Here is a 22,370-nt window from a genome sequence, read left to right as displayed (position 1 = left end):
GTCCACTGTTGCTGTCATTTATATAAATGACCTGAACGAGGGCATTGAAGGATGGGTTAGTAAATTTGCAGAAGACACTAACGGTTGGTAGAGATGTGGATAGTGACGAAGGATGCTGTAGGTTACAGAAAGGTATAGATAAGCAGCACAGCAGGACTGAAAGTTCGCAAATGGAGTTTAACGTTGAAAGGTGTGAGGCGATTCACTCTGGAGGGAGTAACAGGAACACAGAGTACTGGGATAATGGTAAGATTGTTGGTAGTGTAGATGAACAGAGATCTCCATGTCCATGTACATAGATCCTTGAAAGTTGCCTCCCAGGTTTAAGAAGCCATTCAGTGTGTGAGCTTGTATTGGTCAAGGGATTGAGTTTCGGAACATTAGATCATGCTGCAGCTGCACAAAACTCTGGTGTGGCCACATTTGTTCAGGTCACAACATTACAGGATGGATGTGTAAGCCTTGGACATGATTCAGAGGAGATTTACTCGGAAGTTACCTGGTATGGAGGGAAGGTCTTATGAGGAAAGGCTGAGGTACTTTAAGCTGTTTTTGTTCAAGAGAATGTGTTTGAGGTCAATTAATTGAGATATAGAAGATAATCAGCAGGTGAGATGGGTTAGACAGCGAGAGCCTTTTCTCTAGGATGGCGGTGTCTAGCACGAGGGGAGATAGCTTTAAATTGAGGTCGATATTAATATTAATAAATAGATATGGGATAGATGCCAGTGGTAGGTTCTTTACTCAGAATAGTCGGGGCCAACATTAAAGGCATTTCAACAGTCTTTGGGGAGGCATATGGACAAGAATTGGAATAGTGTTGGTTCGATTGGCTTCAGATTGGGTCTACAGGTTGGCGCAAAATTGAAGGCAGAAGGGGTTGTATTGCGCTGTCATGTTCTGTGTTCCAGTGGGCATAAATATGAGATGGGAGAGGAAAGAAAAAAAGATTTTAGGAGAAAATTTTCTACACAGAGGTTGGTGCAGTTACGGAATGAGCTTCCAGGGGAAATGGTAGAGAAAAGTACAATTACAACATGGAAATGTTGTGCAGGTACATGGGGAGGAGAAGGTTTGAAGGGATACGGGTCAAATACTGGGTAATGTGACTCATTCATGGACTCTGGTCAGCATGGACTAGTTGGGTTGAAGGAACAGCTTCCGTGCTGCATGGTTCTGTCTCCAGTTATTGGAGGAGGAGACCACCGAGATAAGGAATGTTGTGGACAATGAAGCAAGTTACAGCGATAGGGATGGTAGTCCGGAATGCAGTACATTTCAAGTATGTGGAGGGACTATTGGGCTAGGAGGAGGTTACAGAAATAGGAACTGTTATAGGAGTTACAAATTATTGAAGACACTCGTGCACAAGACATGCCATAGATACACTGTTGCAGAGTAGTGAGTCTTAGTACAACAGAACTTACATTAGGAGTGGTGATTGAGCCTGGGGTGTGTGTGTACTGTGCTGCCGCTCCAGAACTGTATCTATGTCATGTCTTGTTACCCGATGTTTGGAGCCATCTTGTTGCTCTCTGTTCTGTGCACTGAGTGATCTTACCTCACTGCAGGATTTATTGAGGTCTCCAGATCTCCCTGCCCTTTGTCTCTCTGGCGAACCAAACGTCTTCAATGTGGTGAAGGACGAGACACCCAGCAACTGGGAAGTTAATTGAGTCTGACCCTTCCTGAGTACCGACAGGAGAGAGAGGAATAGACAGAATTGGAAATTAGACTGATGTGGTGAGGATTAAAAATGGCACTGAGTACCACCATAGAGATCTGGAAACTCCCAGTCTCCATCCCTGGCCTGTGCTCCCTCATCCCTCTGGAGTGGAGAATTCTGTTGGCTCAGGATCTGGTGTAGCTGCATAGAGAGAGAAAGAGGAAGAGAGAGCGCGAAAGCAAGAGCAAGAGACTAAGTGATATCACCAGAGTGCTGGAAGATATCAGGAACACATAATTGTTCAAAGTTTGGGAGAAGATTTGTAGCTCGGGTGCTCGTTGTTGTGGTTCTATTCGCCGAGCTGGGAATTTGTCTTGCAAACGTTTCATCCCCTGTCTAGGTGACATCCTCTGTGCTTGGGAGCCTCCTGTGAAGCTTTCAACAAACATATCGACCTGGACCCCAATATACCGGCCACGAAAGCGGACAGCTCGAACTGACAACCGGAAGCGGCAGAGACAGGCCACTATAAATGCCAGAGGAAACAGCACAGAAGCGCTTCACAGGAGGCTTCCTAGCACTGAGGATGTCACCTAGACAGGGGACGAAACGTTTGCAAGACAAATTCCCAGCTCGGCGAACAAAACCACAACAACACATAATTGTGTTGGAAGGACAGGTTTTGCTTCACGATGCACTGATATAACTGGTCAACAATGAGCAACCTGTGAGCAGGTGAAGTGATGGCCGAGTGGTATTATTGCTAGAGCATGTATCCCAAACCTCAGCTAATGTTCAAGGGATGCAGGCTGGAATCCCATCATCAAAAATGGTGGAATTTGAAATGAATAATTTTAAAAATAGTAATTAACAATCCACAAATAAGTATGAGACCATTGCTGATGTACAACAAATCCAAACACTTGTCCTTTAGAGAAGAACATCTGCCCATCCTCACGTGGTCTGCACGACATACACACAGCATAGTGTTTGCGTTTAAATTACCCTCTGAAATGGCCGAGTAAGTTACTCAGCTCAAGGGCAGCTCGTGCTGGGCAAGAAAAGGCTGGTCCGCTAGAGACACTTACATCCCATACCAGAGTTAAAAAATACTCTATTCGGATAGTCCCCTGGAAGTGTGCTGGGACCAGTGTCCTGGCCAATCATGTCGGTAGGTTTATGGACAGAGAGGATGCAGGGACAGGGTTCAGGTGAAAGGAGCTTTCCAAATCCAAAGAGAAAAGGTGAAGCATCGGAACAGCATGGGAATGTGGCTGAAGACAAGCAGGAAGGAACAGGATGGGACCAAGTTTAACTACAATTGTACATCAGTGAACAGATTTATGACAAAAATTGTGGGAAAGAGTAAGTTATGTTTTACTTTGAATTGACAACATCGCTGCAATAAGGTAAATGGATTTAAGACTCAGAGATAAATGAGATTTAGACAACAGGGAGACATGGATACAGGGTGAACAAAAATATTCAATGGTTCACAATTTTGTGGAAACTCAGGCAAAACGGGTAACGCTAACAATAATGGATAACAAAGGCATTACAGAGAAAGCATTTGACTGCAGATCATGAAGTAGAGTCAGTCTGAATGTAAATTCTAGCTACGACTTGCCAAGGACACAAGCAGCAGAACAGTTTTAGTCACCGAACAGCATTCCATTGCTCATCACTGCATTATACAGGAACTCATTGGAATTGTTAACAAAGGCTTGGGGATAATTCAGTGAAACTTCAATATTTGTATTATCTTGTCAATCACACTGACAACAATGATATTGCAAGAGGGGTTGGGAGATTCTTCTTCAATGTTTCTTTGAATAACACACTGTGCAACTGGCTAGGGATGTAACCATGTCAGACCGACCGTTGTGTGATGGAATTTAGTGACTGAGAAATGTCACCTGGCGAGATCCTCTGGAAAATTGTGATAAAATGCAGTTTGAAGGAATTTAAACTTTTAAAGTGAATCACAGAAAGGACAAATTACAACTAGAAACAAAAATAGCCAGTTACATGAGGTTAAGAGGAGAACTGACCAAGATAAACAGGCTAAACAGACTGAAATATGTGTCTGTAAATGAACAGTGGAAAACATTTGAGGGAACAGTGTAAAACACTCAACAGAAGGACATTCCATTGAAACAGATAAAACCTCAGCAAGAAATTCCCACCCGTCCCTCACTCAGGACAAAATGGATCAGAGTAGATTATGAGGCTAAGCAGATCACCAAAAAGTACTTAAAATCTTGAAGTAAGAGAATATTTGAGTAGTAAGTGTTAAAGGGATTGCAAAGGGTCAGCTAGCAGGAGGGCGGCAGTGGGAAGGGGAATCATGATCAGGGTTTAATGACACAAAAGGAACAGGGAGAGGTGAAGGTGCTGGAGGTGGTGAGAGTGTTACAGAGAGTGGTTCTGGACTGAACGGTGTTACAAAGTCAGTACGGATTGTTGAAGATGGAGGGGTTTGCAGAGATAAGTAGGGACAGATGTATTTTAATTTATTCATTAATGCGATGTGGGTGTCACTGATTGGACCAGTATTCTTTGTCCCACTGTGAATTGCCCAGAGGGTAGCACAGAGTCAGCCATATTGCTGTGGGTCTGGAGTCACATGTTAGCCAGACCAGGTTAGAATGTCAGATGTCCTTCACTAAACGAAGTAAGGGTACCTGATGAGTTCTCCCTACATATCAGCAATGCTTTTACGGTGACCTCACCAGTGTCTTGTGCAGATACAACATGGTAAAAACAAGGGCAGCAGATGCTGGAAACCAGAGTCTAGATAATCGTGGTACTGGAAAAGTACAGCAGGTCAGGCAACATGTTGAAATCCCAACTCCTACTCTCAATGCTCTGCCCTATGAAGGTAACCACCCCAAACGCCTGTGTCACCAACCTGTCTACCTGTGACACCACATTCAAAGAACTATCTACCTGCATCCCTGGGTCTCTGACTGACAACACTACACAGGGCCCGAACATTAACCGTACAAGTCCCACCCTGGTTGGTTTTACCAAAATGGAACATTTTGCATTTATCTAAGTAAACCCCATCTGCTATTCTTCAGCCCACTATCCCAGCAGTAAAGTTCATCCTGTTGAACCACAGACAACCTTCTTCACTGTCCATTTTACCACCAATGTCAGTGTCACCCAAAATAAACTTACCAGGAAACCAATACTCCCATCCAAATCATTTATCCAAATGACAAACAACAGGGGACCCACTCCACTGCTGGTCACATGCCTCCAGTCAGAAAAACATGTCTCCCATCACCCTCTGTCTCTGACCATCAAGCTCAATTTTGTATCCAGTTGACTAGTTCCTCATGAATGCCATATCCTTTTATATTGATCTGAACTTATTACCCAGTTTTCCATACAGAACATTGAACACAGAACAAGACAGCAGATGACCCTTCAGCCATGATGCCATTCCATCCTTTTACCCGACTGTAAGATCAAATTAACCTACATAACCTTCATTTTACTATCATCCATGTGCCTAACCAAGAGTCTATTAAATGTCCCGTTACACCCATCCACCACTCTCTGTGGAAAGAACTTACATCTGAAATCTCCCCTTAGCCATCCTCCAATCACCCTAAAATTATGCCCCTTCTACCATGTATGCCATGGGATAAAGAAGACTCTCACTATTCACTCTATTTTTGCCTCAGACCATCTTGTTTACCTCTACCAAGTCGCCCCTCACCCTTCTTCACTCCAATGAGAACAGCCGAAGCTCCCTCAACCTTTTGTCATAAGACATGCTCTCCAGTCCTGGCAGTATCCTGGTAAATCTCTTCTTTACCCTCTCTGAGGCTTTCACATCCTTCTGAAAATGAGAGGGTCCAAACTGAACAGTATATTTGAAGTGGGGTCTAAACAGGCATCTCTAGATCTGCAGCATAACTTCATGGCTTTAAAACTCAATCCCCCAGCTAATGAAAACCAATACAACATAATCCTTCTTAACAACATTTTCAGCTTGGGTGACAAATTTGACGGATCTCTGGTCATGAAATCCAAGATCCAACTGTTCCTCCACACTATCCAGTATTCTGCCTTTACCCCTGTATTCTGAAAAATGAGTCACTTCACACTTTTACCGATTTGACTTCATCTGCCACTTCTCAGCCCAGCTCTACATCCTGTCAATGTCCCGTTGCAACCTACAACAGCCCTCCACACTATTCACCACTCCACCAACCTTCGTCTCATTGGCAAAGTTACTAACCAACTCTTCCACTCACACATCCAAGTTATTCATAAACTCACAAAGAGCAGAGGTCCTGTAACCTCTCCCTGCAGAAAACCACTGGTCACCGAGTTCCAGGCTGAATGATTTTCATAAGTCATCACCCTCTGTCTTCTATGGGCCAGGAATTCTGTATCCAGACAGACAGGTTTCCCTGTATCCCATGCTCTGTACTTTCTCAATGAGCCATAAATGTGTTTTGTCACATTCTCAAAGGATTCAGTAAGATTTGTGAGGCATGACCTGTCCCTTACAAAGCCATGCTGACCCTCTGTAATCAAACTATGGTTTTCCAAGGAATCATAAATCCTGTCTCTCAGCATCCTCTCCAATAATCTGCACATCACAGACAGTAGACTGACAGGTCTGTAGTTCCCAGGATTATCTCTATTCCCATTCTTGAACAACGCATGGCTGATTCACCTACCTGCTCATCTTTGGACTGTGCGTGGAAACTGGAGCACGTGTTGGAAACCCACACAGACATGGAGAGAATGTGCAAACTCCACACAGTCAGTCGCCTGGGGCTGGAATCGAAATTGCGTCCCTGGTGTTGTGAGGCAGCAGTGCTAACCACTGAGCCACCGTGCTGGCCCATGTAACTCTCGAGAGCCCTGCTTCTGATCCTTGGTTCCTCAACCTAAATTTAGCTTCCATCTTCCTCTTGACTAGATGTTCTACATCGCTTGGAACCTTCGCAAATGCTTTGCTGAATTCCAAGTAGACAACGTTGACTGCTCTGCCTTCATCTATCACTTGGTCAACTCCTCGAAGAGTCAATCCAGTTTGTGAAACACTGTTTCCCACTCACAAAGCCATGCTGACTATCTCTAATCAGCCTTTGCCTTTCCAAATATATGTAGCTCCTTTCTCTCAGAATCTCCTCCAGCAACTTCCCCATCACTGGGCTCACTGGGCTGTAATTTCCTGGCTTTTCCCTGCAGTCCTTAAGTGATGGAACAGCATTAGCCGCCCTGCAGTCTTCCAACACCTCACTGTGTCTGTTGATATTATAAATATCTCTGTTAGGGACACCGCAATCTCTTCGCTAGCTTCCCATAATATTCAAGGATAGGTTTAATGAGCTACTGAGGATTGATCTACCTTTATTTGTTTTAAGATTCCAGCACTTTCTCTTCTCAGTTGAGGATTCTTTCCAAGATATCACTATTTATTTCTCCAAATTCCCGAGCTTCCATGTCTTTCTCCACAGTAAATTCTGACAACACTATTTTGTCTAATATCTCACCCACCTCCTGATAGTTAAGGTGCCCTATTCTCTACCAAGTTACTCCTTAGTCCTTATTGAAACTTGTGGAAAGGTTTCTGAAAATTTAAATAAACCGTATCCTCGGTACAGCCACTCCTACACCCGTATCTATCCTGCCATTTATATTCACACCAATTAAAAATACAATACAACAGGCTCAAAAACACATTGTCTTTTTATTGAATGTGTTTCTGAGAGTCCAGTTATTATTTATTGACATATCCTTTCAAACACAAACCAGCTCCTGACCTACTGTCAGAGTAACACTACATGGTTTCAGACTGACAGCAGAAAGGGTTATGGGAGTTCTTGTTTCTCAATCTGAAAAAGGTAGCTTACAGGTTCAACAGGTAAGAGAGGCTTTGGAAATAGGGAGGGTCTTTAGATTAGATTAGATTAGATTACTTACAGTGTGGAAACAGGCCCTTCGGCCCAACAAGTCCACACCGACCCGCAACCCACCCATACATTTACCCCTTTACCTAACACTATGGGCAATTTAGCATGGCCAATTCACCTGGCCTGCACGTGTTTGGAGTGTGGGAGGAAACCGGAGCACCCGGAGGAAACCCACGCAGACACGGGGAGAATGTGCAAACTCCACACAGTCGTCGCCTGAGGCGGGAACTGAACCCAGGTCTCTGGCGCTGTGAGGCAGCAGTGCTAAACCCTGTGCTACCGTGTCGTGGTGACCGAAGAACAATATGGATATGGGGAGTGATGTGGGGCTTGAAAGAGGCCAAAGAGATATGGAGGGCTGTTGGGATTGAAGGAGGTAACACAGATCAGGAGGATCACATTACTTAAAGTGTGGAAACAGGCCCTTCGGCCCAACAAGTCCACACCGACCCACCGAAGCGCACCCACCCAGACTCATTCCCTTAGGTTTACCCCTGCACATAACACTATGTGCAGGGGTAAACCTAAATTGGTGCCACTGTGCTGCCCACTAAGATTGAAGGAGGTTACTCTGAATGGGAGGGTCGTCGGGTCTGGATGAGATTATGGAGATCGGTAGGGTCGTGGGGCCTTTTGGAGGTTATGGATTTAGGGAGGTTTTTGGGGAATGATTCAGGTTACATGGATAGGAAGAGTCGTGGGGACTGAAGGAGTTTTTGGAGACAGGGAGCGCTGTGGGGACTGAAGGGGCTTACACACCTAGGGAGGATTGTGGGGACATGAAGGAGTTTATGGTGATAGTAAGTTTATAGAGAAGCACAGGAAAGAAGAGCAGGTATCGACCATTTGACCAGAGTAGGTACCACCATTCAATATGATCACATCTGATCATTAAACCCAGTACAGTATTCCTGCTTTCACACCTTATTCTGATATTATAGAGACTACTGGCATTTATTGATAGTGCGGACTGTAGTAACTGGGACAGGGGTGTGTCTTACAGAGAGAGGGAAGGTTGTGGAAGCTGGAACAGGTGACAGATACAGGGAAGGTTTTAGGAATGGGAGGACTTTACACGGATTTGGAGGAATGCAGGGATGGGACGTGGTAACAAACAAAGGGAGGATTTTGGGAGCTCGATCTGAGACGGGTACAGCTGAGAACAGAAGGTGAGACAAACAGTCCGGACAGGCAGGGACAAGGTAAGACTAATAAATTAAACTGCATTTATTTCAATGTAAAGGGTCTAACAGGGAAGGCACATGAATTCAGGGCATGGTTAGGAACATGGGACTGGGATCTCATAGCAATTACAGAAACATGACTAAGGGATGGGCAGGACTGGTAGCTTAATGTTCCAGGGTACAAATGCTACAGGAAGGATAGAAAGGGAGGCAAGAGAGAAGGGGAAATGACATTTTTAATAAGGGATAGCATTACAGCTGTGCTGAGGGATGATATTCCCAGAAATACATCCAGGGAAGTTATTTGGGTGGAACTGAGAAATAAGAAAGGGATGATCATCTTACTGGGATTGTATTACAGACCTCCCAATCGTCAGAGGGAAATTGCCACACAAACTTGTAAGGAGATCACAGCTATCTGTAAGAATAATAGGGTAGGTATGGTAGGGGATTTTAACTTTCCAAACATCGACTCGGATTGCCATAGTGTGAAAGGTTTAGATGGAGAGGAATTTGTTAAGTGTGTACAAGACAGTTTTCTGATTCAGTATGTGGATGTACCTACTAGAGAAGGTGCAAAACTTGACCGACTCTTCGGAAATAAGGCAGGGCAGGTGACTGAGGCGTCAGTGGGGGAGTACTTTGGGGCCAGCGACCATAATTCTATTCGTTTTAAAATAGTGATGGAAAATGATAGACCAGATCTAAAAGTTGAAGTTCTAAATTGGAGAAAGGCCAATTTTGAAGGTATTAGGCAAGAAATTTCAAAAGTTGATTGGAGGCAGATGTTCAAAGGTAAAGGGACAGCTGGAAAATGGGAAGCATTCAGAAATGAGATGACAAGAGTCCAGAGAAAATATATGCTGGTCAGGATGAAAGGGAAGTCTGGTAGGTATAGGGAATGCTGGATGATGACAGAAGTTGAGGTTTTGGTTAGGAAAAAGAAGGAAGCATATGTCAGGTATAGGATTGATCGAGTGAATACTTAGAGTATAAAGGAAGTAGGAGTATACTAAAGAGGGAAATCAAGAGGGCAAAACGGGGACATGAGACAGCTCTGGCAAATAGAATGAAGGAGAATCCAAAGGGTTTTTACAAATGTATTAAGGACTAAGGGAAAGTATGGAGAAAATAGGGCCCCCAAAAGGGCAGCAAGCCGGCCTTTGTGTGGAGCCACAAGAAATGGGGGAGATACTAAATGAATATTTTGCATCAGTATTTACTGTGGAAAATGATATGGAAGATATAGACTGTAGGGAAATAGATGGTGACATCTTGCAAAATGTCCACATTACAGAGTAGGAAATGCTGGATGTCTTGAAATGGTTAAAAGGTGGATCGAGGACCTGATCAGGTGTACCCGAGAACTCTGTGAAAGGCTACAGAAGTGATTGCTGGGCCTCTTGCTGAGATATTTGTATCATCGATAGTGACAGATGAGGTGCCGGAAGACTGGAGGTTGGCAAATGTGGTGCCACTGTTTAAGAAGGGTGGTAAAGACATGCCAGGGAACTATAGAACGATGAGCCTGACCCCGGTGGTGGGCAAGTTGTTGGAGGGAATCCTGAGGGACAGGATGTACATGAATTTGGAAAGGCAGGGACTGATTCGGGATAGTCAACATTGCTTTGTGCGTGGGAAATCATGTCTCACAAACTTGATTGAGTTTTTTGAAAAAGTAACAAAGAAGATTGATGAGGGCAGAGCAGTAGATGTGATCCATACAGACTTCAGGAAGGCATTCAACAAGGTTCCCCGTGGGAGACTGATTAGCAAGGTTAGATCTCATGAAATACAGGGAGAACTAGCCATTTGGATACAGAACTGGCTCAAAGGTAGAAGGCACAGGGTGGTGGAGGAGGGTTGTTTTTCAGACTGGAGACCTGTGACCAGTGGAGTACCACTGGGATCGGTGCTGGGTCCTCTACTGTTTGTAATTTACATAAATAATTTGGATGCGAGCATAAGAGGTACAGTTAGTAAGTTTGCAGATGACACCAAATTTGCAGTTGTCTTGGATAGCGAAGAGTGTTACCTCAGATTACAACAGGATCTGGACCAGATGGGCTAATGGGCTGATAAGTGGCAGATGGAGTTTAATTCAGATAAATGTGAGGTGATGCATTTTGGAAAAGCAAATCTTAACAGGACTTCTACACTTAATGATAAGATCCAAGGGAGTGTTGTTGAACAAAGAGACCTTGGAGAGCAAGTTCATAGCTCCTTGAAAATGTAGCCGCAGGTAGATAGAATAGTGAAGAAGGCGTTTGGTACGCTTTCCTTTATTGGCCAGAGTATTGAGTACAGGAGTTGGGAAGTCATGTTGCGGCTGTACAGGACAGTGGTTAGGCCACTGTTGGAATATTGCGTGCAATTCTGGTCTCCTACCTATGAGAAAGAAGTTGTGAAACTTGAAAGGGTTCAGAAAAGATTTACAAGGATGTTGCCTGGGTTGGAGGATCTGAGTTACAAGGAGAGGCTGACCAGGCTTGGGCAGTTTTCTCTGAAGTGTCGGAGCCTGGGTGTGACCTTACAGAGGTTTACAAAATTATTAGGAGCTGGGTTAGGATAAATAGACAAAGCCTTTTCCTTTGGGTCGAGGAGTCCAGAACTCGAGGGCATAGGTTTAGGGTGAGAAGGGGAAAGATATAACAGAGACCAAAGGGGAAACGTTTTGACACAGAGGGTTGTACGTGAATGGAATGAGATGCCAGAGAATGTGGTGGAGGCTGGTACAACTGCAACATTTAAGAAGCATGTGGATGTGTGTATGAATAGAAAGCGTTTGGAGGGATATGGGCCGGGTGCTGGCAGGTGGGACTATATTGGGTTAGGATATCTGGTCGGCATGGACAGGTTGGACCGAAGGGTCTGTTTCCATGCTGTATATCTCTATGACTCTATTACTCATGGAGGTTATAGAAATAAACTGTGTGGTCGCACCTGGAGGGTAAGGAGAAATGTGACAGAACCTGGGATTAAAAGCAAAGGCAGACACATGGAGGGTTGTACTGGTAGGAAGAGCTTACATGGATAGGCAAGATTGTAGGGGCTGATAGAGATAGGGGAAGTGGTATCGATGCAACAGACAGTGGAGAAAATGACAGACATAGGGAGGTTCTGTGGAACAGATGAAATTACAGACAAGATGCTGATAATGAAGCCTGAGACTTTTCTCATGTTCCTTGCCCAGCATTGTTCCTACATCATGCACTCAGTGTCTGAATTAAAGTCCACTAACTCCTCCCTGTGCTGTTTACTGTGAGTGATCTTACCGGCTGCAGGATTTACTGAAGCCTCCAGATCTCACTCTTCACCTTTCCCTGGCTGACCAACCGTCTTCAATGTGGTGATGGACAAGACAGGAATTGGGAATTCGGCTGAGTCAGGGATATCAGGAATACCGACAGGATAGAGAGAAATAGAATGGGAAATTAGACTAATACAATGCAGGTTACACAGTGAAGGAGACTGGCACTGAGTCCCACAGAGATCTGGAAAATCCCAGTCTCCATCCATGGCCTGTGCTGTTGCATCTCTCTGGAGTGGAGAATGCTGTTGGCTCAGAATCTGGAGTAGCTGCAAGAGCGAGAGACACTGACAGAGGCAGCAATTAGACCCTCACAGTGAGGGATACCACATGGAGAGAGACTGAGTGATATCAGCAGTGTGCTGGAAGGTGTCAGGATCACACAATGGTATCATCAGAAGTGGTTCTAACCAGTGAGCACTGCTACCAGTACTCAGGGAGGACGGAGCTATTTTATTGGGATAGGCTCCTCTGGTACCAGGATTATGCAGTTTGCTGTAAACGGGTACAGATGAGGAGGGGGTCAGGTCTCAGCTGAATGGAAATTCCCAAGTCCAAAGAGGAAGGTTGAAGTATCAGAACACCATGGAGATGTGGATGAAGACCAACAGAAAGAAACAGTAAGGGACTGAGTTTAATTAAAATACTACATTGTCAGATCGATTTGTGACAGGAAATTATTGCTTAAAATAAATTAAATGCTGTTTCTGCCCCTCACAATTCCTCATACACCACAAGTGACATCACTTCCGCCCCTCACATCATCGCTGATGTCACACACTCAGTGACTTCCACGCCTCCCCACTGCCGTGTTTGCCACCACTTCCGCCCCCACCAAAGCCACTAACTTGCATTCTGCCGACACCACCCCCAGGTCTCACCATCACCATCCCCGCCCCCCCAGAATCCTGAAGGGACCAACACCCCTGCTTATGACTCCACCCCATTCCCCCTAACCCCACACCCACTCCAGTTACAGGCTCCGTCCCCTCCCCCAGCTCCACACCTACGCCAGGTCCCACCTCCCACTCTTGCCGGGTTTTCACCATTCCCCTGACCTCCCCTTCACTGAGGACAAACGGTCACTCCTCAGCAAAAGCCTCACCTTTGTCCACACATCATTGAATTTAATACAACGCCGTGACGTTGAATGTTTCTTCCACCGCCTCCGAGCTTACTTTCACAATCAAGACTCCCGCCCACCTTCCGAGGACCCCTCTGCCTGCCTCCAGCACTCTCCATCCACCTGGACACCACACACTGGCCTATTACCTGTTCTCGATCTCTTCATTTCCAACTGCCGCCAAGACATTAAACGCCGCAACCTAGCTACCCAACTCTCCCACTCCAACCTCTCACCATCGCGACGCGCAGTCCTCTACTTCTGACCTCACCATTAAACCAGCAGATAAAGGGGTTGCAGTGGTAGTTTGGCGCACTCTACACTGCTGAAGCCAGACGCCAACTCGAAGATACCTCCTTCTCCCGCGCCCTTGACCATGACCCCACCCCCATTACTAAACCGTCATCTCCCAGACCATACAGAACCATATCACCTCAGAAGATCTTCCACCCACAGCTTCCAACCTCATAGTTCAGGAACCCCGCACTGCCCGGTTCGACCTCCTTCCCAAGATCCACAAGCCTGACAACCCCAGCCGACCCTTTGTCACAGCCTGCTCCCACCCCACCGAACTCATCTCTACCTCCCATGACATTATTCTATTCCCCCAGTCCAGGAACTCCCCACATACATTCGAGACACCACCCATGCCCTCCACCTCTTCCAAGGCTTCCGTTTCCCCGGCCCCCAATGCCTCATCTTCACCATGGATATCCAATCCCTCTACACCTCCATCTGCCATGACCAGGGCCTCCAAGCCCTCCATTTCTTCCCCTCCAGACGTTCCCAACAGTACCCTTCCACCGACACGCTCATTCATTTGGCTGAACTTATCCTCACCCTTTACAATTTTTCCTTCAAATCCTCCCACTTCCTCCAGACCAAAGGGGTAGCTACGCGCACCCGTCTGGGCCCCAGCTATTCCTGTCTCTTTGTTGGCTACGTAGAACAGTCCATCTTCCATAGTTACATCGGCACCACTCCCCCCCTCTTCCTCCACTACATTGATGACTGCATTGGTGCCACTGTGTGCTCCCATGAGGAGATTGAGCAATTCATCAACTTCACCAACACATTCCACCCTGACCTTAAGTTTACCTGGACCATCTCTGACACTTCCTTCCCCTTCTTGGAACTCCCCATCCCCATTAATGACGACTGACTTGACACCGACATTTTTTACAAACCTACCGACTCCCACAGCTACCTGGATTACAACTCCGCCCACCCTACCTTCTGCAAAAATGCCAACCTGTATTCCCAATTCCTCCCGCTCTACCGCATCTGCTCCCAGGAGGACCAGTTCCACCACAGAACACACCAGATGGCCTCCTTCTTTAGAGATCGCAATTTCCCTTCCCACGTGGTTCAAGATGCCCTCCAACGCATCTTGTCCACATCCCGCACCTCCGCCCTCAGACCCCAGCCTCCAACCGTAACAAGGACAGAATCCCCCAGTGCTCACCTTCCACCTTCACATAAACCAAATCATCCGACGACATTTCCACCACCTCCAAACAGACAACACCACCAGGGACATATTCCCCTCCTCACCCATTTCCACTTTCTGCAAAGACCGTTCCCTCCGTGACTACCTGGTCAGGGCCACGTCCCCCACAACCCACCCTCCTGTCCTGGCACCTTCCCCTGCCACCGCAGAAATTGCAAAACTTACGCTCACACCTGCTCCTTCACCTCTATCCAAGGCCCTAAAGAAGCCTTCCACATCAATCAACGTTTTACCTGCACATCCACCAACATCATTTATTCTATCCGTTGCTTCCGATGTGGTCTCCTCTACATTGGGGAGACTGGATGCCTCCTAGCAGAGCGCTTTAGGGAACATCTCTGGGACACCGGCACCAATCGACTCAACTGCCCTATAGCCCAACATTTCAACTTCCCCTCCCACTCTGCCGAGGACATGCAGGTCCTGGGCCTGCCCACTGCCATTCCCTCACCACCAGACGCCTGGAGGAAGAACGCCTCACCTTCTGCCTCGGAACACTTCAACCCCAGGGCATCAATGTGGACTTCACCAGTTTCCTCATCTCCCCTTCTCCCCCCTCACCCCAGATCCAGCCTTCCAGCTCAGCACCGCCCTCATGACCTGTCCTATCTGCCTATCTTCTTTTCCACCTATTCACTCCACCCTCCTCTCTGACCTACCAGCTGTATCCCCACACCCACTCATAAATTGTACTCTTTGCTACCTTCCCCCATCCTCCACTCCGAACAATTACCTACATCCCCACCCCCACTCACCTATTGTACTCTATGCTACTTTCTCCCCACCCCCACCACATCTCATTTATCTCTCCACTCTGCAGGCACCCTGCCTCTATTCCTGATTGAATGGCTTTTGCCTTAAACGTCGATGTTCCTGCTCCTCAGATGCTGCCGGACCTGCTGAGACTTTCCAGCACCACTCTAATCTTGATTCTGGTTTCCAGCATCTGCAGTCCTTGTTTTTACCTTATTGGATGCCGAGGCTACCGAGATAAGGCATGTAGTAGACACTGAAGTATGTTACAGCGATAGGGATGGTAGTCTGGAATGCAGTCGATTTCAAATATGTGGAGGGACTATTGGGCAGCGAGGAGGTTACAGAGATAAGAATTGTTATAGGAATTAAAAATTATTGAAGACACTGGTCCAAAAGAAATGCCACAGATACAGTGTTGCAGAGTAGTGATTCTTAATACAACAGAACTTACAGTAGGGGTGGGGATTGAGCCTGGGGTGTGTGTGTCTGTACTGTGCTACCCTCCAGCACTGTATCTATGTCATATTGTGTTAACAGAAGTTTGGAGCCCTCTGATTGTTCTTTGCTCTGTGCACTGTGGGTGACATTACCTCACTACAGGATTTATTGAAGGCTCCAGATCTCCTTTCCCTTTGTCTCTCTCTGGCAGGCCAACTACGTTCAATGTGGTGATGGACCACCACCCCGCAACTGGGAAGGCTAATGAGTCAGGACCTTCCTGAGTACCTACAGGAGACAGAGAAATAGACAGAATGGGAAATTAGACAGATGCAGTGAGGGTTACACATGGAGAATGGCACTGAGTCCCACAGAGATCTGTAAAATGGAGTGATATTAAGTAATATTCCCAGATTGCTGGAAGATGTCAGGATCACACAGTCATGTTGGAAGAATGGGTTTAGCTTCATGATGACCTGGTATCAGTGCTCAGGGATGAGCAACCAGTAAGCAGGCAAAGTTATGGCCTCGTGGTAGTATTGTTGTGGTCCTGTTCGCCGAGCTGGGAATTTGTGTTGCAGACGTTTAGTCCCCTGTCTAGGTGACATCCTCAGTGCTTGGGAGCCTCCTGTGAAGTGCTTCTGTGATCTTTCCTCCGGCATTTGTAGTGGTTTGAATCTGCCATTTCCAGTTATCATTTCCAGCTGTCCACTGCAGTGGCCGGTATATTGGGTCCAGGTTGATGTGCTTATTGATTGAATCTGTGGATGAATGCCATGCCTCGAGGAATTCCCTGGCTCAACTTTGTTTGTCTTGTCCCATAGTAGTAGTGTTGTCCCAGTCGAATATATTTTGCTTGTCAACTGCGTGTGTGGCGACTAAGGATAGCTGGTCGTGTCATTTCGTGGCAAGTTGGTGTTCATGGATGCGGATCGTTAGCTGTCTTCCTGTTTGTCTTATGTAGTGTTTTGTGCATTCCTTGCATGGGATTTGTTCTAGTGAGTTGTTGTCCGAGTGTGGCTGTTGGTTTGACAACAACTCACCAGAACGAAGGACCCGATACCCAGCATGAGCAAAACCAATGCAGTGTAGGACAAGCCAGAGAACAGCCAGGGAATTCCTAGAGGCATGGCATTCATCCACAGATTCAATCAATAAGCACATCGACCTGGACCCAATATACCGACCACTGCAGCGGACAGCTGGAACTGACAACCGGAAGCGGCAGATTCAAACCACTATAATTGCCAGAGGAAAGTTCACAGAAGCGCTTCACAGGAGGCTCCCAAACACTGAGGATGTCACCTAGACAGGGGATGAAAAGTCTGCAACACAAATTCCCAGCTCGGCAAACAGAACCACAACAATGAGTACTCAAGCTACAAACCTTCTCACAAACTAGTGAGTATTGCTAGAGAATGTATTCAAAACCTCAGCTAAGGTTCAGGGGAGGCTGGTTGGAATCCCACCATCTGAAATGGGGACATTTGAAATCAATAATTTGAAAAATAATAATTAACAATCCACAAATAAGTATGAGACCATTACTGATGTACAAAAGATCCAAACACTTGTCCTTTCGAGAAGGACATCTGCCAATCCTCATGTGGTCTGCACGACACCCCCACAGCAAAGTGTTTGCCTCTCAATGACACTCTGAAATGGTCGAGCAAGTTACTCAGCTCAAGGGCAGCGAGGGCTGGGCAAGAAAGGCTGGTCAGCCAGAGACACCCACATCCCATACCTGATTTAATAAATAACCATGCTGGGACCAGGGTCTGGGTGAATCCTGTTAGTAGGTTTATGACAGGACTTTAAACTTACAGAGAGGATGGTGGGACAGGCTTCAGGTGAAAGGAGCTTTCCAAATCCAAAGGGAAAAGGTGAAGCCTCGGAACAGCATGGGAATGTGGCTGAAGACAAGCAGAAAGGAACAGGATGGGACAGGGTTTTACTAAAACTGTACATCAGGGAATAAATTTGTGACAGTAAATTGTGGGAAAGAGTAAGTTGTGTTTTTTTTTTCGAATGGACAACGTCGCTTCAATAAGGTAGATGGATTTGTGACACAGTGATAAAAGAGAGTTAGACACCAGGGAGACATGTATACAGAGTGAACAAAAATATTCAATGGTTCACAAACTTGTGCGACTTCAGGCAAAATGGGTAATGCGAACAATAATGGATAACAAAGGCATTACAGCGAAAGCATTTGTCCACAGATCATGAAGTAGAGTCAGTCTGAATGTAAATTCTGGCTACGACTTGCCAAGGACACAAGCAGCAGAACAGTTTTAGCCACCGAACAGCATTTCATTGCTCATCACTGCATTAAACAGGAACTCATTGGAATTTTTTAACAAAGGCATTATGATAATTTTGGAAAACGTCAACATTCGTATAACATGGGTCAATTACATGGACAGCATTGATATTCGAAGAGGAATTTGGTTAATTTTTTTTTCAGTGTTTCTTTGAAAAACACATTGTGCAACTGGCTAGGGACATAACGATCGCAGAGCGACCGTGTAATGAAACTTAGTGAATGAGTAATGTCACCTGCAGAGATCCTTCGGGAAATTGTGATAAAGTGCAGTTTAAATAAACAAAGTTTTAAAGTGAATCACAGAAATGACAAGCTACAACTAGAAACAAAAGTAGTCAATTACATGAGTTTGAGAGGAGAACTGACCAAGATAAACAGGCTAAACAGACTGAAACCTTATCTGGAAATGGACAGTGGAAAACATTTGAAGGAACAGTATAAAACACTCAACAAAAGGACATTCCATTGAAACATTAAAAACCTCAGCAAGAAATCCCCAATGGTCCCTCACTCAGGACTAAAACGGATCATACTAGATTATGAGGCTGAGAAGATCACCACAAAATACATAAAATCCTGAAGTGAGAGAGTGCTTTAGGAGTAAATGTTAAATGGATTGCAAAGGATCTGCTCGCAGGCGAGGGCTGTGGGAAGGGGAATCATGGTCAGGGTTTAATGGCGTGATACGAACAGGGAGAGGTGAAGGTGCTGGAGGTGGTGAGAGTGTTACAGAGAGTGGTCAGGGCCTGAACTGTGTTACAAAGCCAGTACGGATTGCTGCAGCTGGAGGGATTTGCAGAAGTAGGGAGGGACATATGTATTTTTATTTATTCATTCATGGGATGTGGGTGTCACTGCCTGGAACAACGTTCTTTGACCCCACTGCTAATTATCCATAGGGCAGCTCAGAGTCAGCCTTATTGCTGTGGGTCTGGAGTCACATGTCAGCCAGACCATGTTAGAATGTCAGATGTCCTTCCCTAAATGAGGCAAGTGAACTAGGTGAGCTGTTCCTACCGAACAACAATGTTTTTATGATAGCCTCACCATTGTCTTTTACAGATACACCATGACATCCAAACTCCTACTTTCAATGCTCTCCTAATGAAGGTAACCATCCCAAACACCTGCTTCACCAGCCTGTGTACTTGTGACACCACATTCAAGGAACTGTCTACCTGCATCCCTGGGTCTCTGACTGACAACACTATCCAGGGCCCGAACATTAACAGTACAAGTTCCACCCAGGTTTGTTTCACCAAAATGGAACACTTCACATGTGTCTAATGAAACTCCATCTGCTATTCTTCAGCCCACTCTCCCAGCAGTACTGTTCATCCTGTTGGATCATATAAAACCTACTTCACTAACTACTTTCCCACCAATGTCAGTGTCACCCAAGAATCTTACTTACCAGGAAACCAATAATCCCATCCAAACCATTTACCCAAATGACAAACAACAGGGGACCCATTACTCCGCTGGTCACATGTCTCCAGTCAGAAAAAAACAACATGTCTCCCATCACCCTCTGTCTCCTACCATCAAGCCAATTTTGTATCCAGTTCACTAGCTCCTCCTGAATGCCAAATCCTTTTACACTGATCTGGGCTTATTACTCAGTTTAACATACGGAACGTAGAACACAGAACAGTACAGAACAAGACCCTTCTGCCTTGATTTCATGCTAACCTTTTATCCAACTGTAAGATCAAACTAACCTACATTCCCTTCATTTTACAATTATCTATGTATCTGTCCAAGAGTCTACTAAATGTACCGAATGTGTCTAATTTTACTCCCACCATTGGCAGTCCATCCAACCACCTACCATTCTCTATCCTCTTATCCATCCTCCATTCACCTTAAAATTATGCCGCCCTGTAATAGCCATTTATGCCATAGGAGGAAAAGTCTCTGACCATTCACTCTCTCTGTGCCTCTCATCACCTTGTTCACCTCTACCAAGTCGCCCCACCCCCTTCTTCACTCCAATGAGAAAAGTCTTAGATCCCTCAAACTTTCTTCATAAGAAATGCCCTCCATTCCAGGCAGCATCCTGGTACATCTCTGTGTACGCTCTCTAAAACTTGCACATCTTTCCTGTAAACAGGGGACCAGAACTGAACACAATATTCCAAGTGTGGACACACCAGGACGCTATAAAGATGCAGTAAAACCTCACTGCTCTTAAAATCAATCCCCTTGCCAAGGAAAGCCGACACAACATATGCCTTTTTAACAACCCTATCAACGTGCGTGGCAACTTGAGGGATCTATGGACATGGACACAATGGTCTCTTTGTTCCTCCGCACTGCCAAATATTTTGCCTTTCACCCCATATTCTGTATTCAAATTCGACCTTCCAGAATGAATCACAAAGAGCAGGGTTCCAGAGCAGATTGTTACAGAACACCATTGGTCACTGAGCTCCAGGCTCAATACTGTCCATCTGCCGCCATCCTCTGTCTTCTCTGGGCCAACCAATCCTGTATCCAGACAGATAGATTTCCCTGTATCCCAATCATCCTTCTTTTCTGAATGAGCCATTAAGTATTCTGTCATATCCTCAAATAATTCAATAAGGTTTGTGAGGCATGACCTGACCCCTCACAAACCCATGCTGACTGTCTAAAATTTAACTATGGTTTACCAAGTAGTCATAAATCCTCTCTTGAGAGTCCTCGCCAATAATCTGCACACCACAGACATTAGACCAAATCTGTAATTCCCAGGATTCTCTCTCCGTAACATGGCCCGGACTCTAAAAACTTCCCTCCTCTGCCATGTTCCCCAGAATGACACTGCAGGGTGGTGGGAGTTACAGAGATAGAGAGGAATATCAGGACAAGAGGGTTTTGCAGACATTAGGAGGTTTGCAATGCCAAAAAGGAGGCTTCAGTAATTGTGAGGTTTCATGGTGATGAAGGCATTTGAGGAGGGAGGGAGGGAGGATTGTAGGGAAATGAGAGGTTTCACAGTTTATGTGTTTCGTTAAGACTTTAAGAGGTTACTGAGTCGGGGAGGTTTAAGCCATGGTAGTTGTTACATAAACATGGTTTTGGTTGCAATGACAGGAAGAGGATTCAGGAAGCTGGAGAGTATGGGGTGTGAACGAGGTTACACAAATGGGAAGAGTTGTCAGAGGTGGAGGCGTTTGCAGAGACAGCAATGGTCTGATCTGGAGCAGAGGACCCAGATTGGGAGGGATGTGGGGATTGGAGGTGGACCTTAGAACCTCAAGAGACTACAGAAATGTGGAGAGCTATAGGCCCTGCTGGAGTACATGGAGTTGGGGAGGAGGGAGGGATGGAGCAGTTTACACGGATAAGGAAGTTGGTCAGAAAGATCTGATCACAACAGGGACTATTTAGTGAATGGAGCAGATTACAGAGATAATGTAGGATGTATAGACTGTAAGAAAAAACACACATATGGAGGGTAGTCGGGAGTGAACAGGATTAGAGACATCGAAAGGCTTAGGTTCTGGGGCTATTTAGACATGGAGAGTGTGGAATCGGACAGATTTTTCTGGAGATAAGAACAGCAATTTTGATTGGAGACAGTTACACAGATAAAGGAGCATTAGTAATCTCCTCCAGTTTGGCCTAAGTGGGGAAGTGTTGTTGGGGAGGTTGTTGTTAACACAGATAGGGGTGGAAGGGCTGAAGAAGTTTATGTAGATGAGTAGATGGGTGGAAATACTGGAAGAGCTTACATTGACAGGGTGGGTGATACTGATGAGAGCATGTTACACAGATCGTGGTTCCTTTTGGAACTGGATCGGGACAGTCACACGGACTGGAGTGGGTTCTACAGGTTGGAGTGTGGCAGAGACCTGAGAAGATTATAGGGTCTCCACAGATTGATTGTGTCTTTCGGGCTGGAGGAGGTTCGGTAGATACAGAACCTTTAAAGCCAATGTATACCATCTTCATTTGCCAGACCAGAGCCTCAATATCCCTCATCAGCCAGGGATCCCTAAACCTGCCATTTTCCCTTCACCCTAACAGGTACGTACTGATCCTGGATTTTCAGTATCACAATTTTAAAAACCTCTCATTTTCCATTTGTTTCTTTTCCTTCAAACAGACTGATCCACTCAACCTCT

The 22,370-nt window shown here is 45.7% G+C and overlaps 1 long non-coding RNA gene across 1 annotated transcript in view; it reads right to left on the bottom strand.

The window, feature by feature from the left end:
* Positions 1-22,370, bottom strand: part of LOC140485773 (uncharacterized) — a 120,923-nt gene that overhangs the window by 37,853 nt on the left and 60,700 nt on the right. Inside the window, exons 7-8 of the long non-coding RNA XR_011962437.1 lie at positions 16,085-16,220; positions 1,562-1,688 (exon numbers count right to left, since the gene is read on the bottom strand). This is a non-coding gene — a long non-coding RNA (uncharacterized lncRNA). The remainder of the gene's footprint in view (positions 1-1,561; positions 1,689-16,084; positions 16,221-22,370) is intronic.

This window comes from Chiloscyllium punctatum, chromosome 14 (assembly GCF_047496795.1).
Source record: "Chiloscyllium punctatum isolate Juve2018m chromosome 14, sChiPun1.3, whole genome shotgun sequence".
NCBI classification, from domain to species: domain Eukaryota; kingdom Metazoa; phylum Chordata; class Chondrichthyes; order Orectolobiformes; family Hemiscylliidae; genus Chiloscyllium; species Chiloscyllium punctatum.
This window is presented reverse-complemented; position numbering and strand designations above follow the sequence as displayed.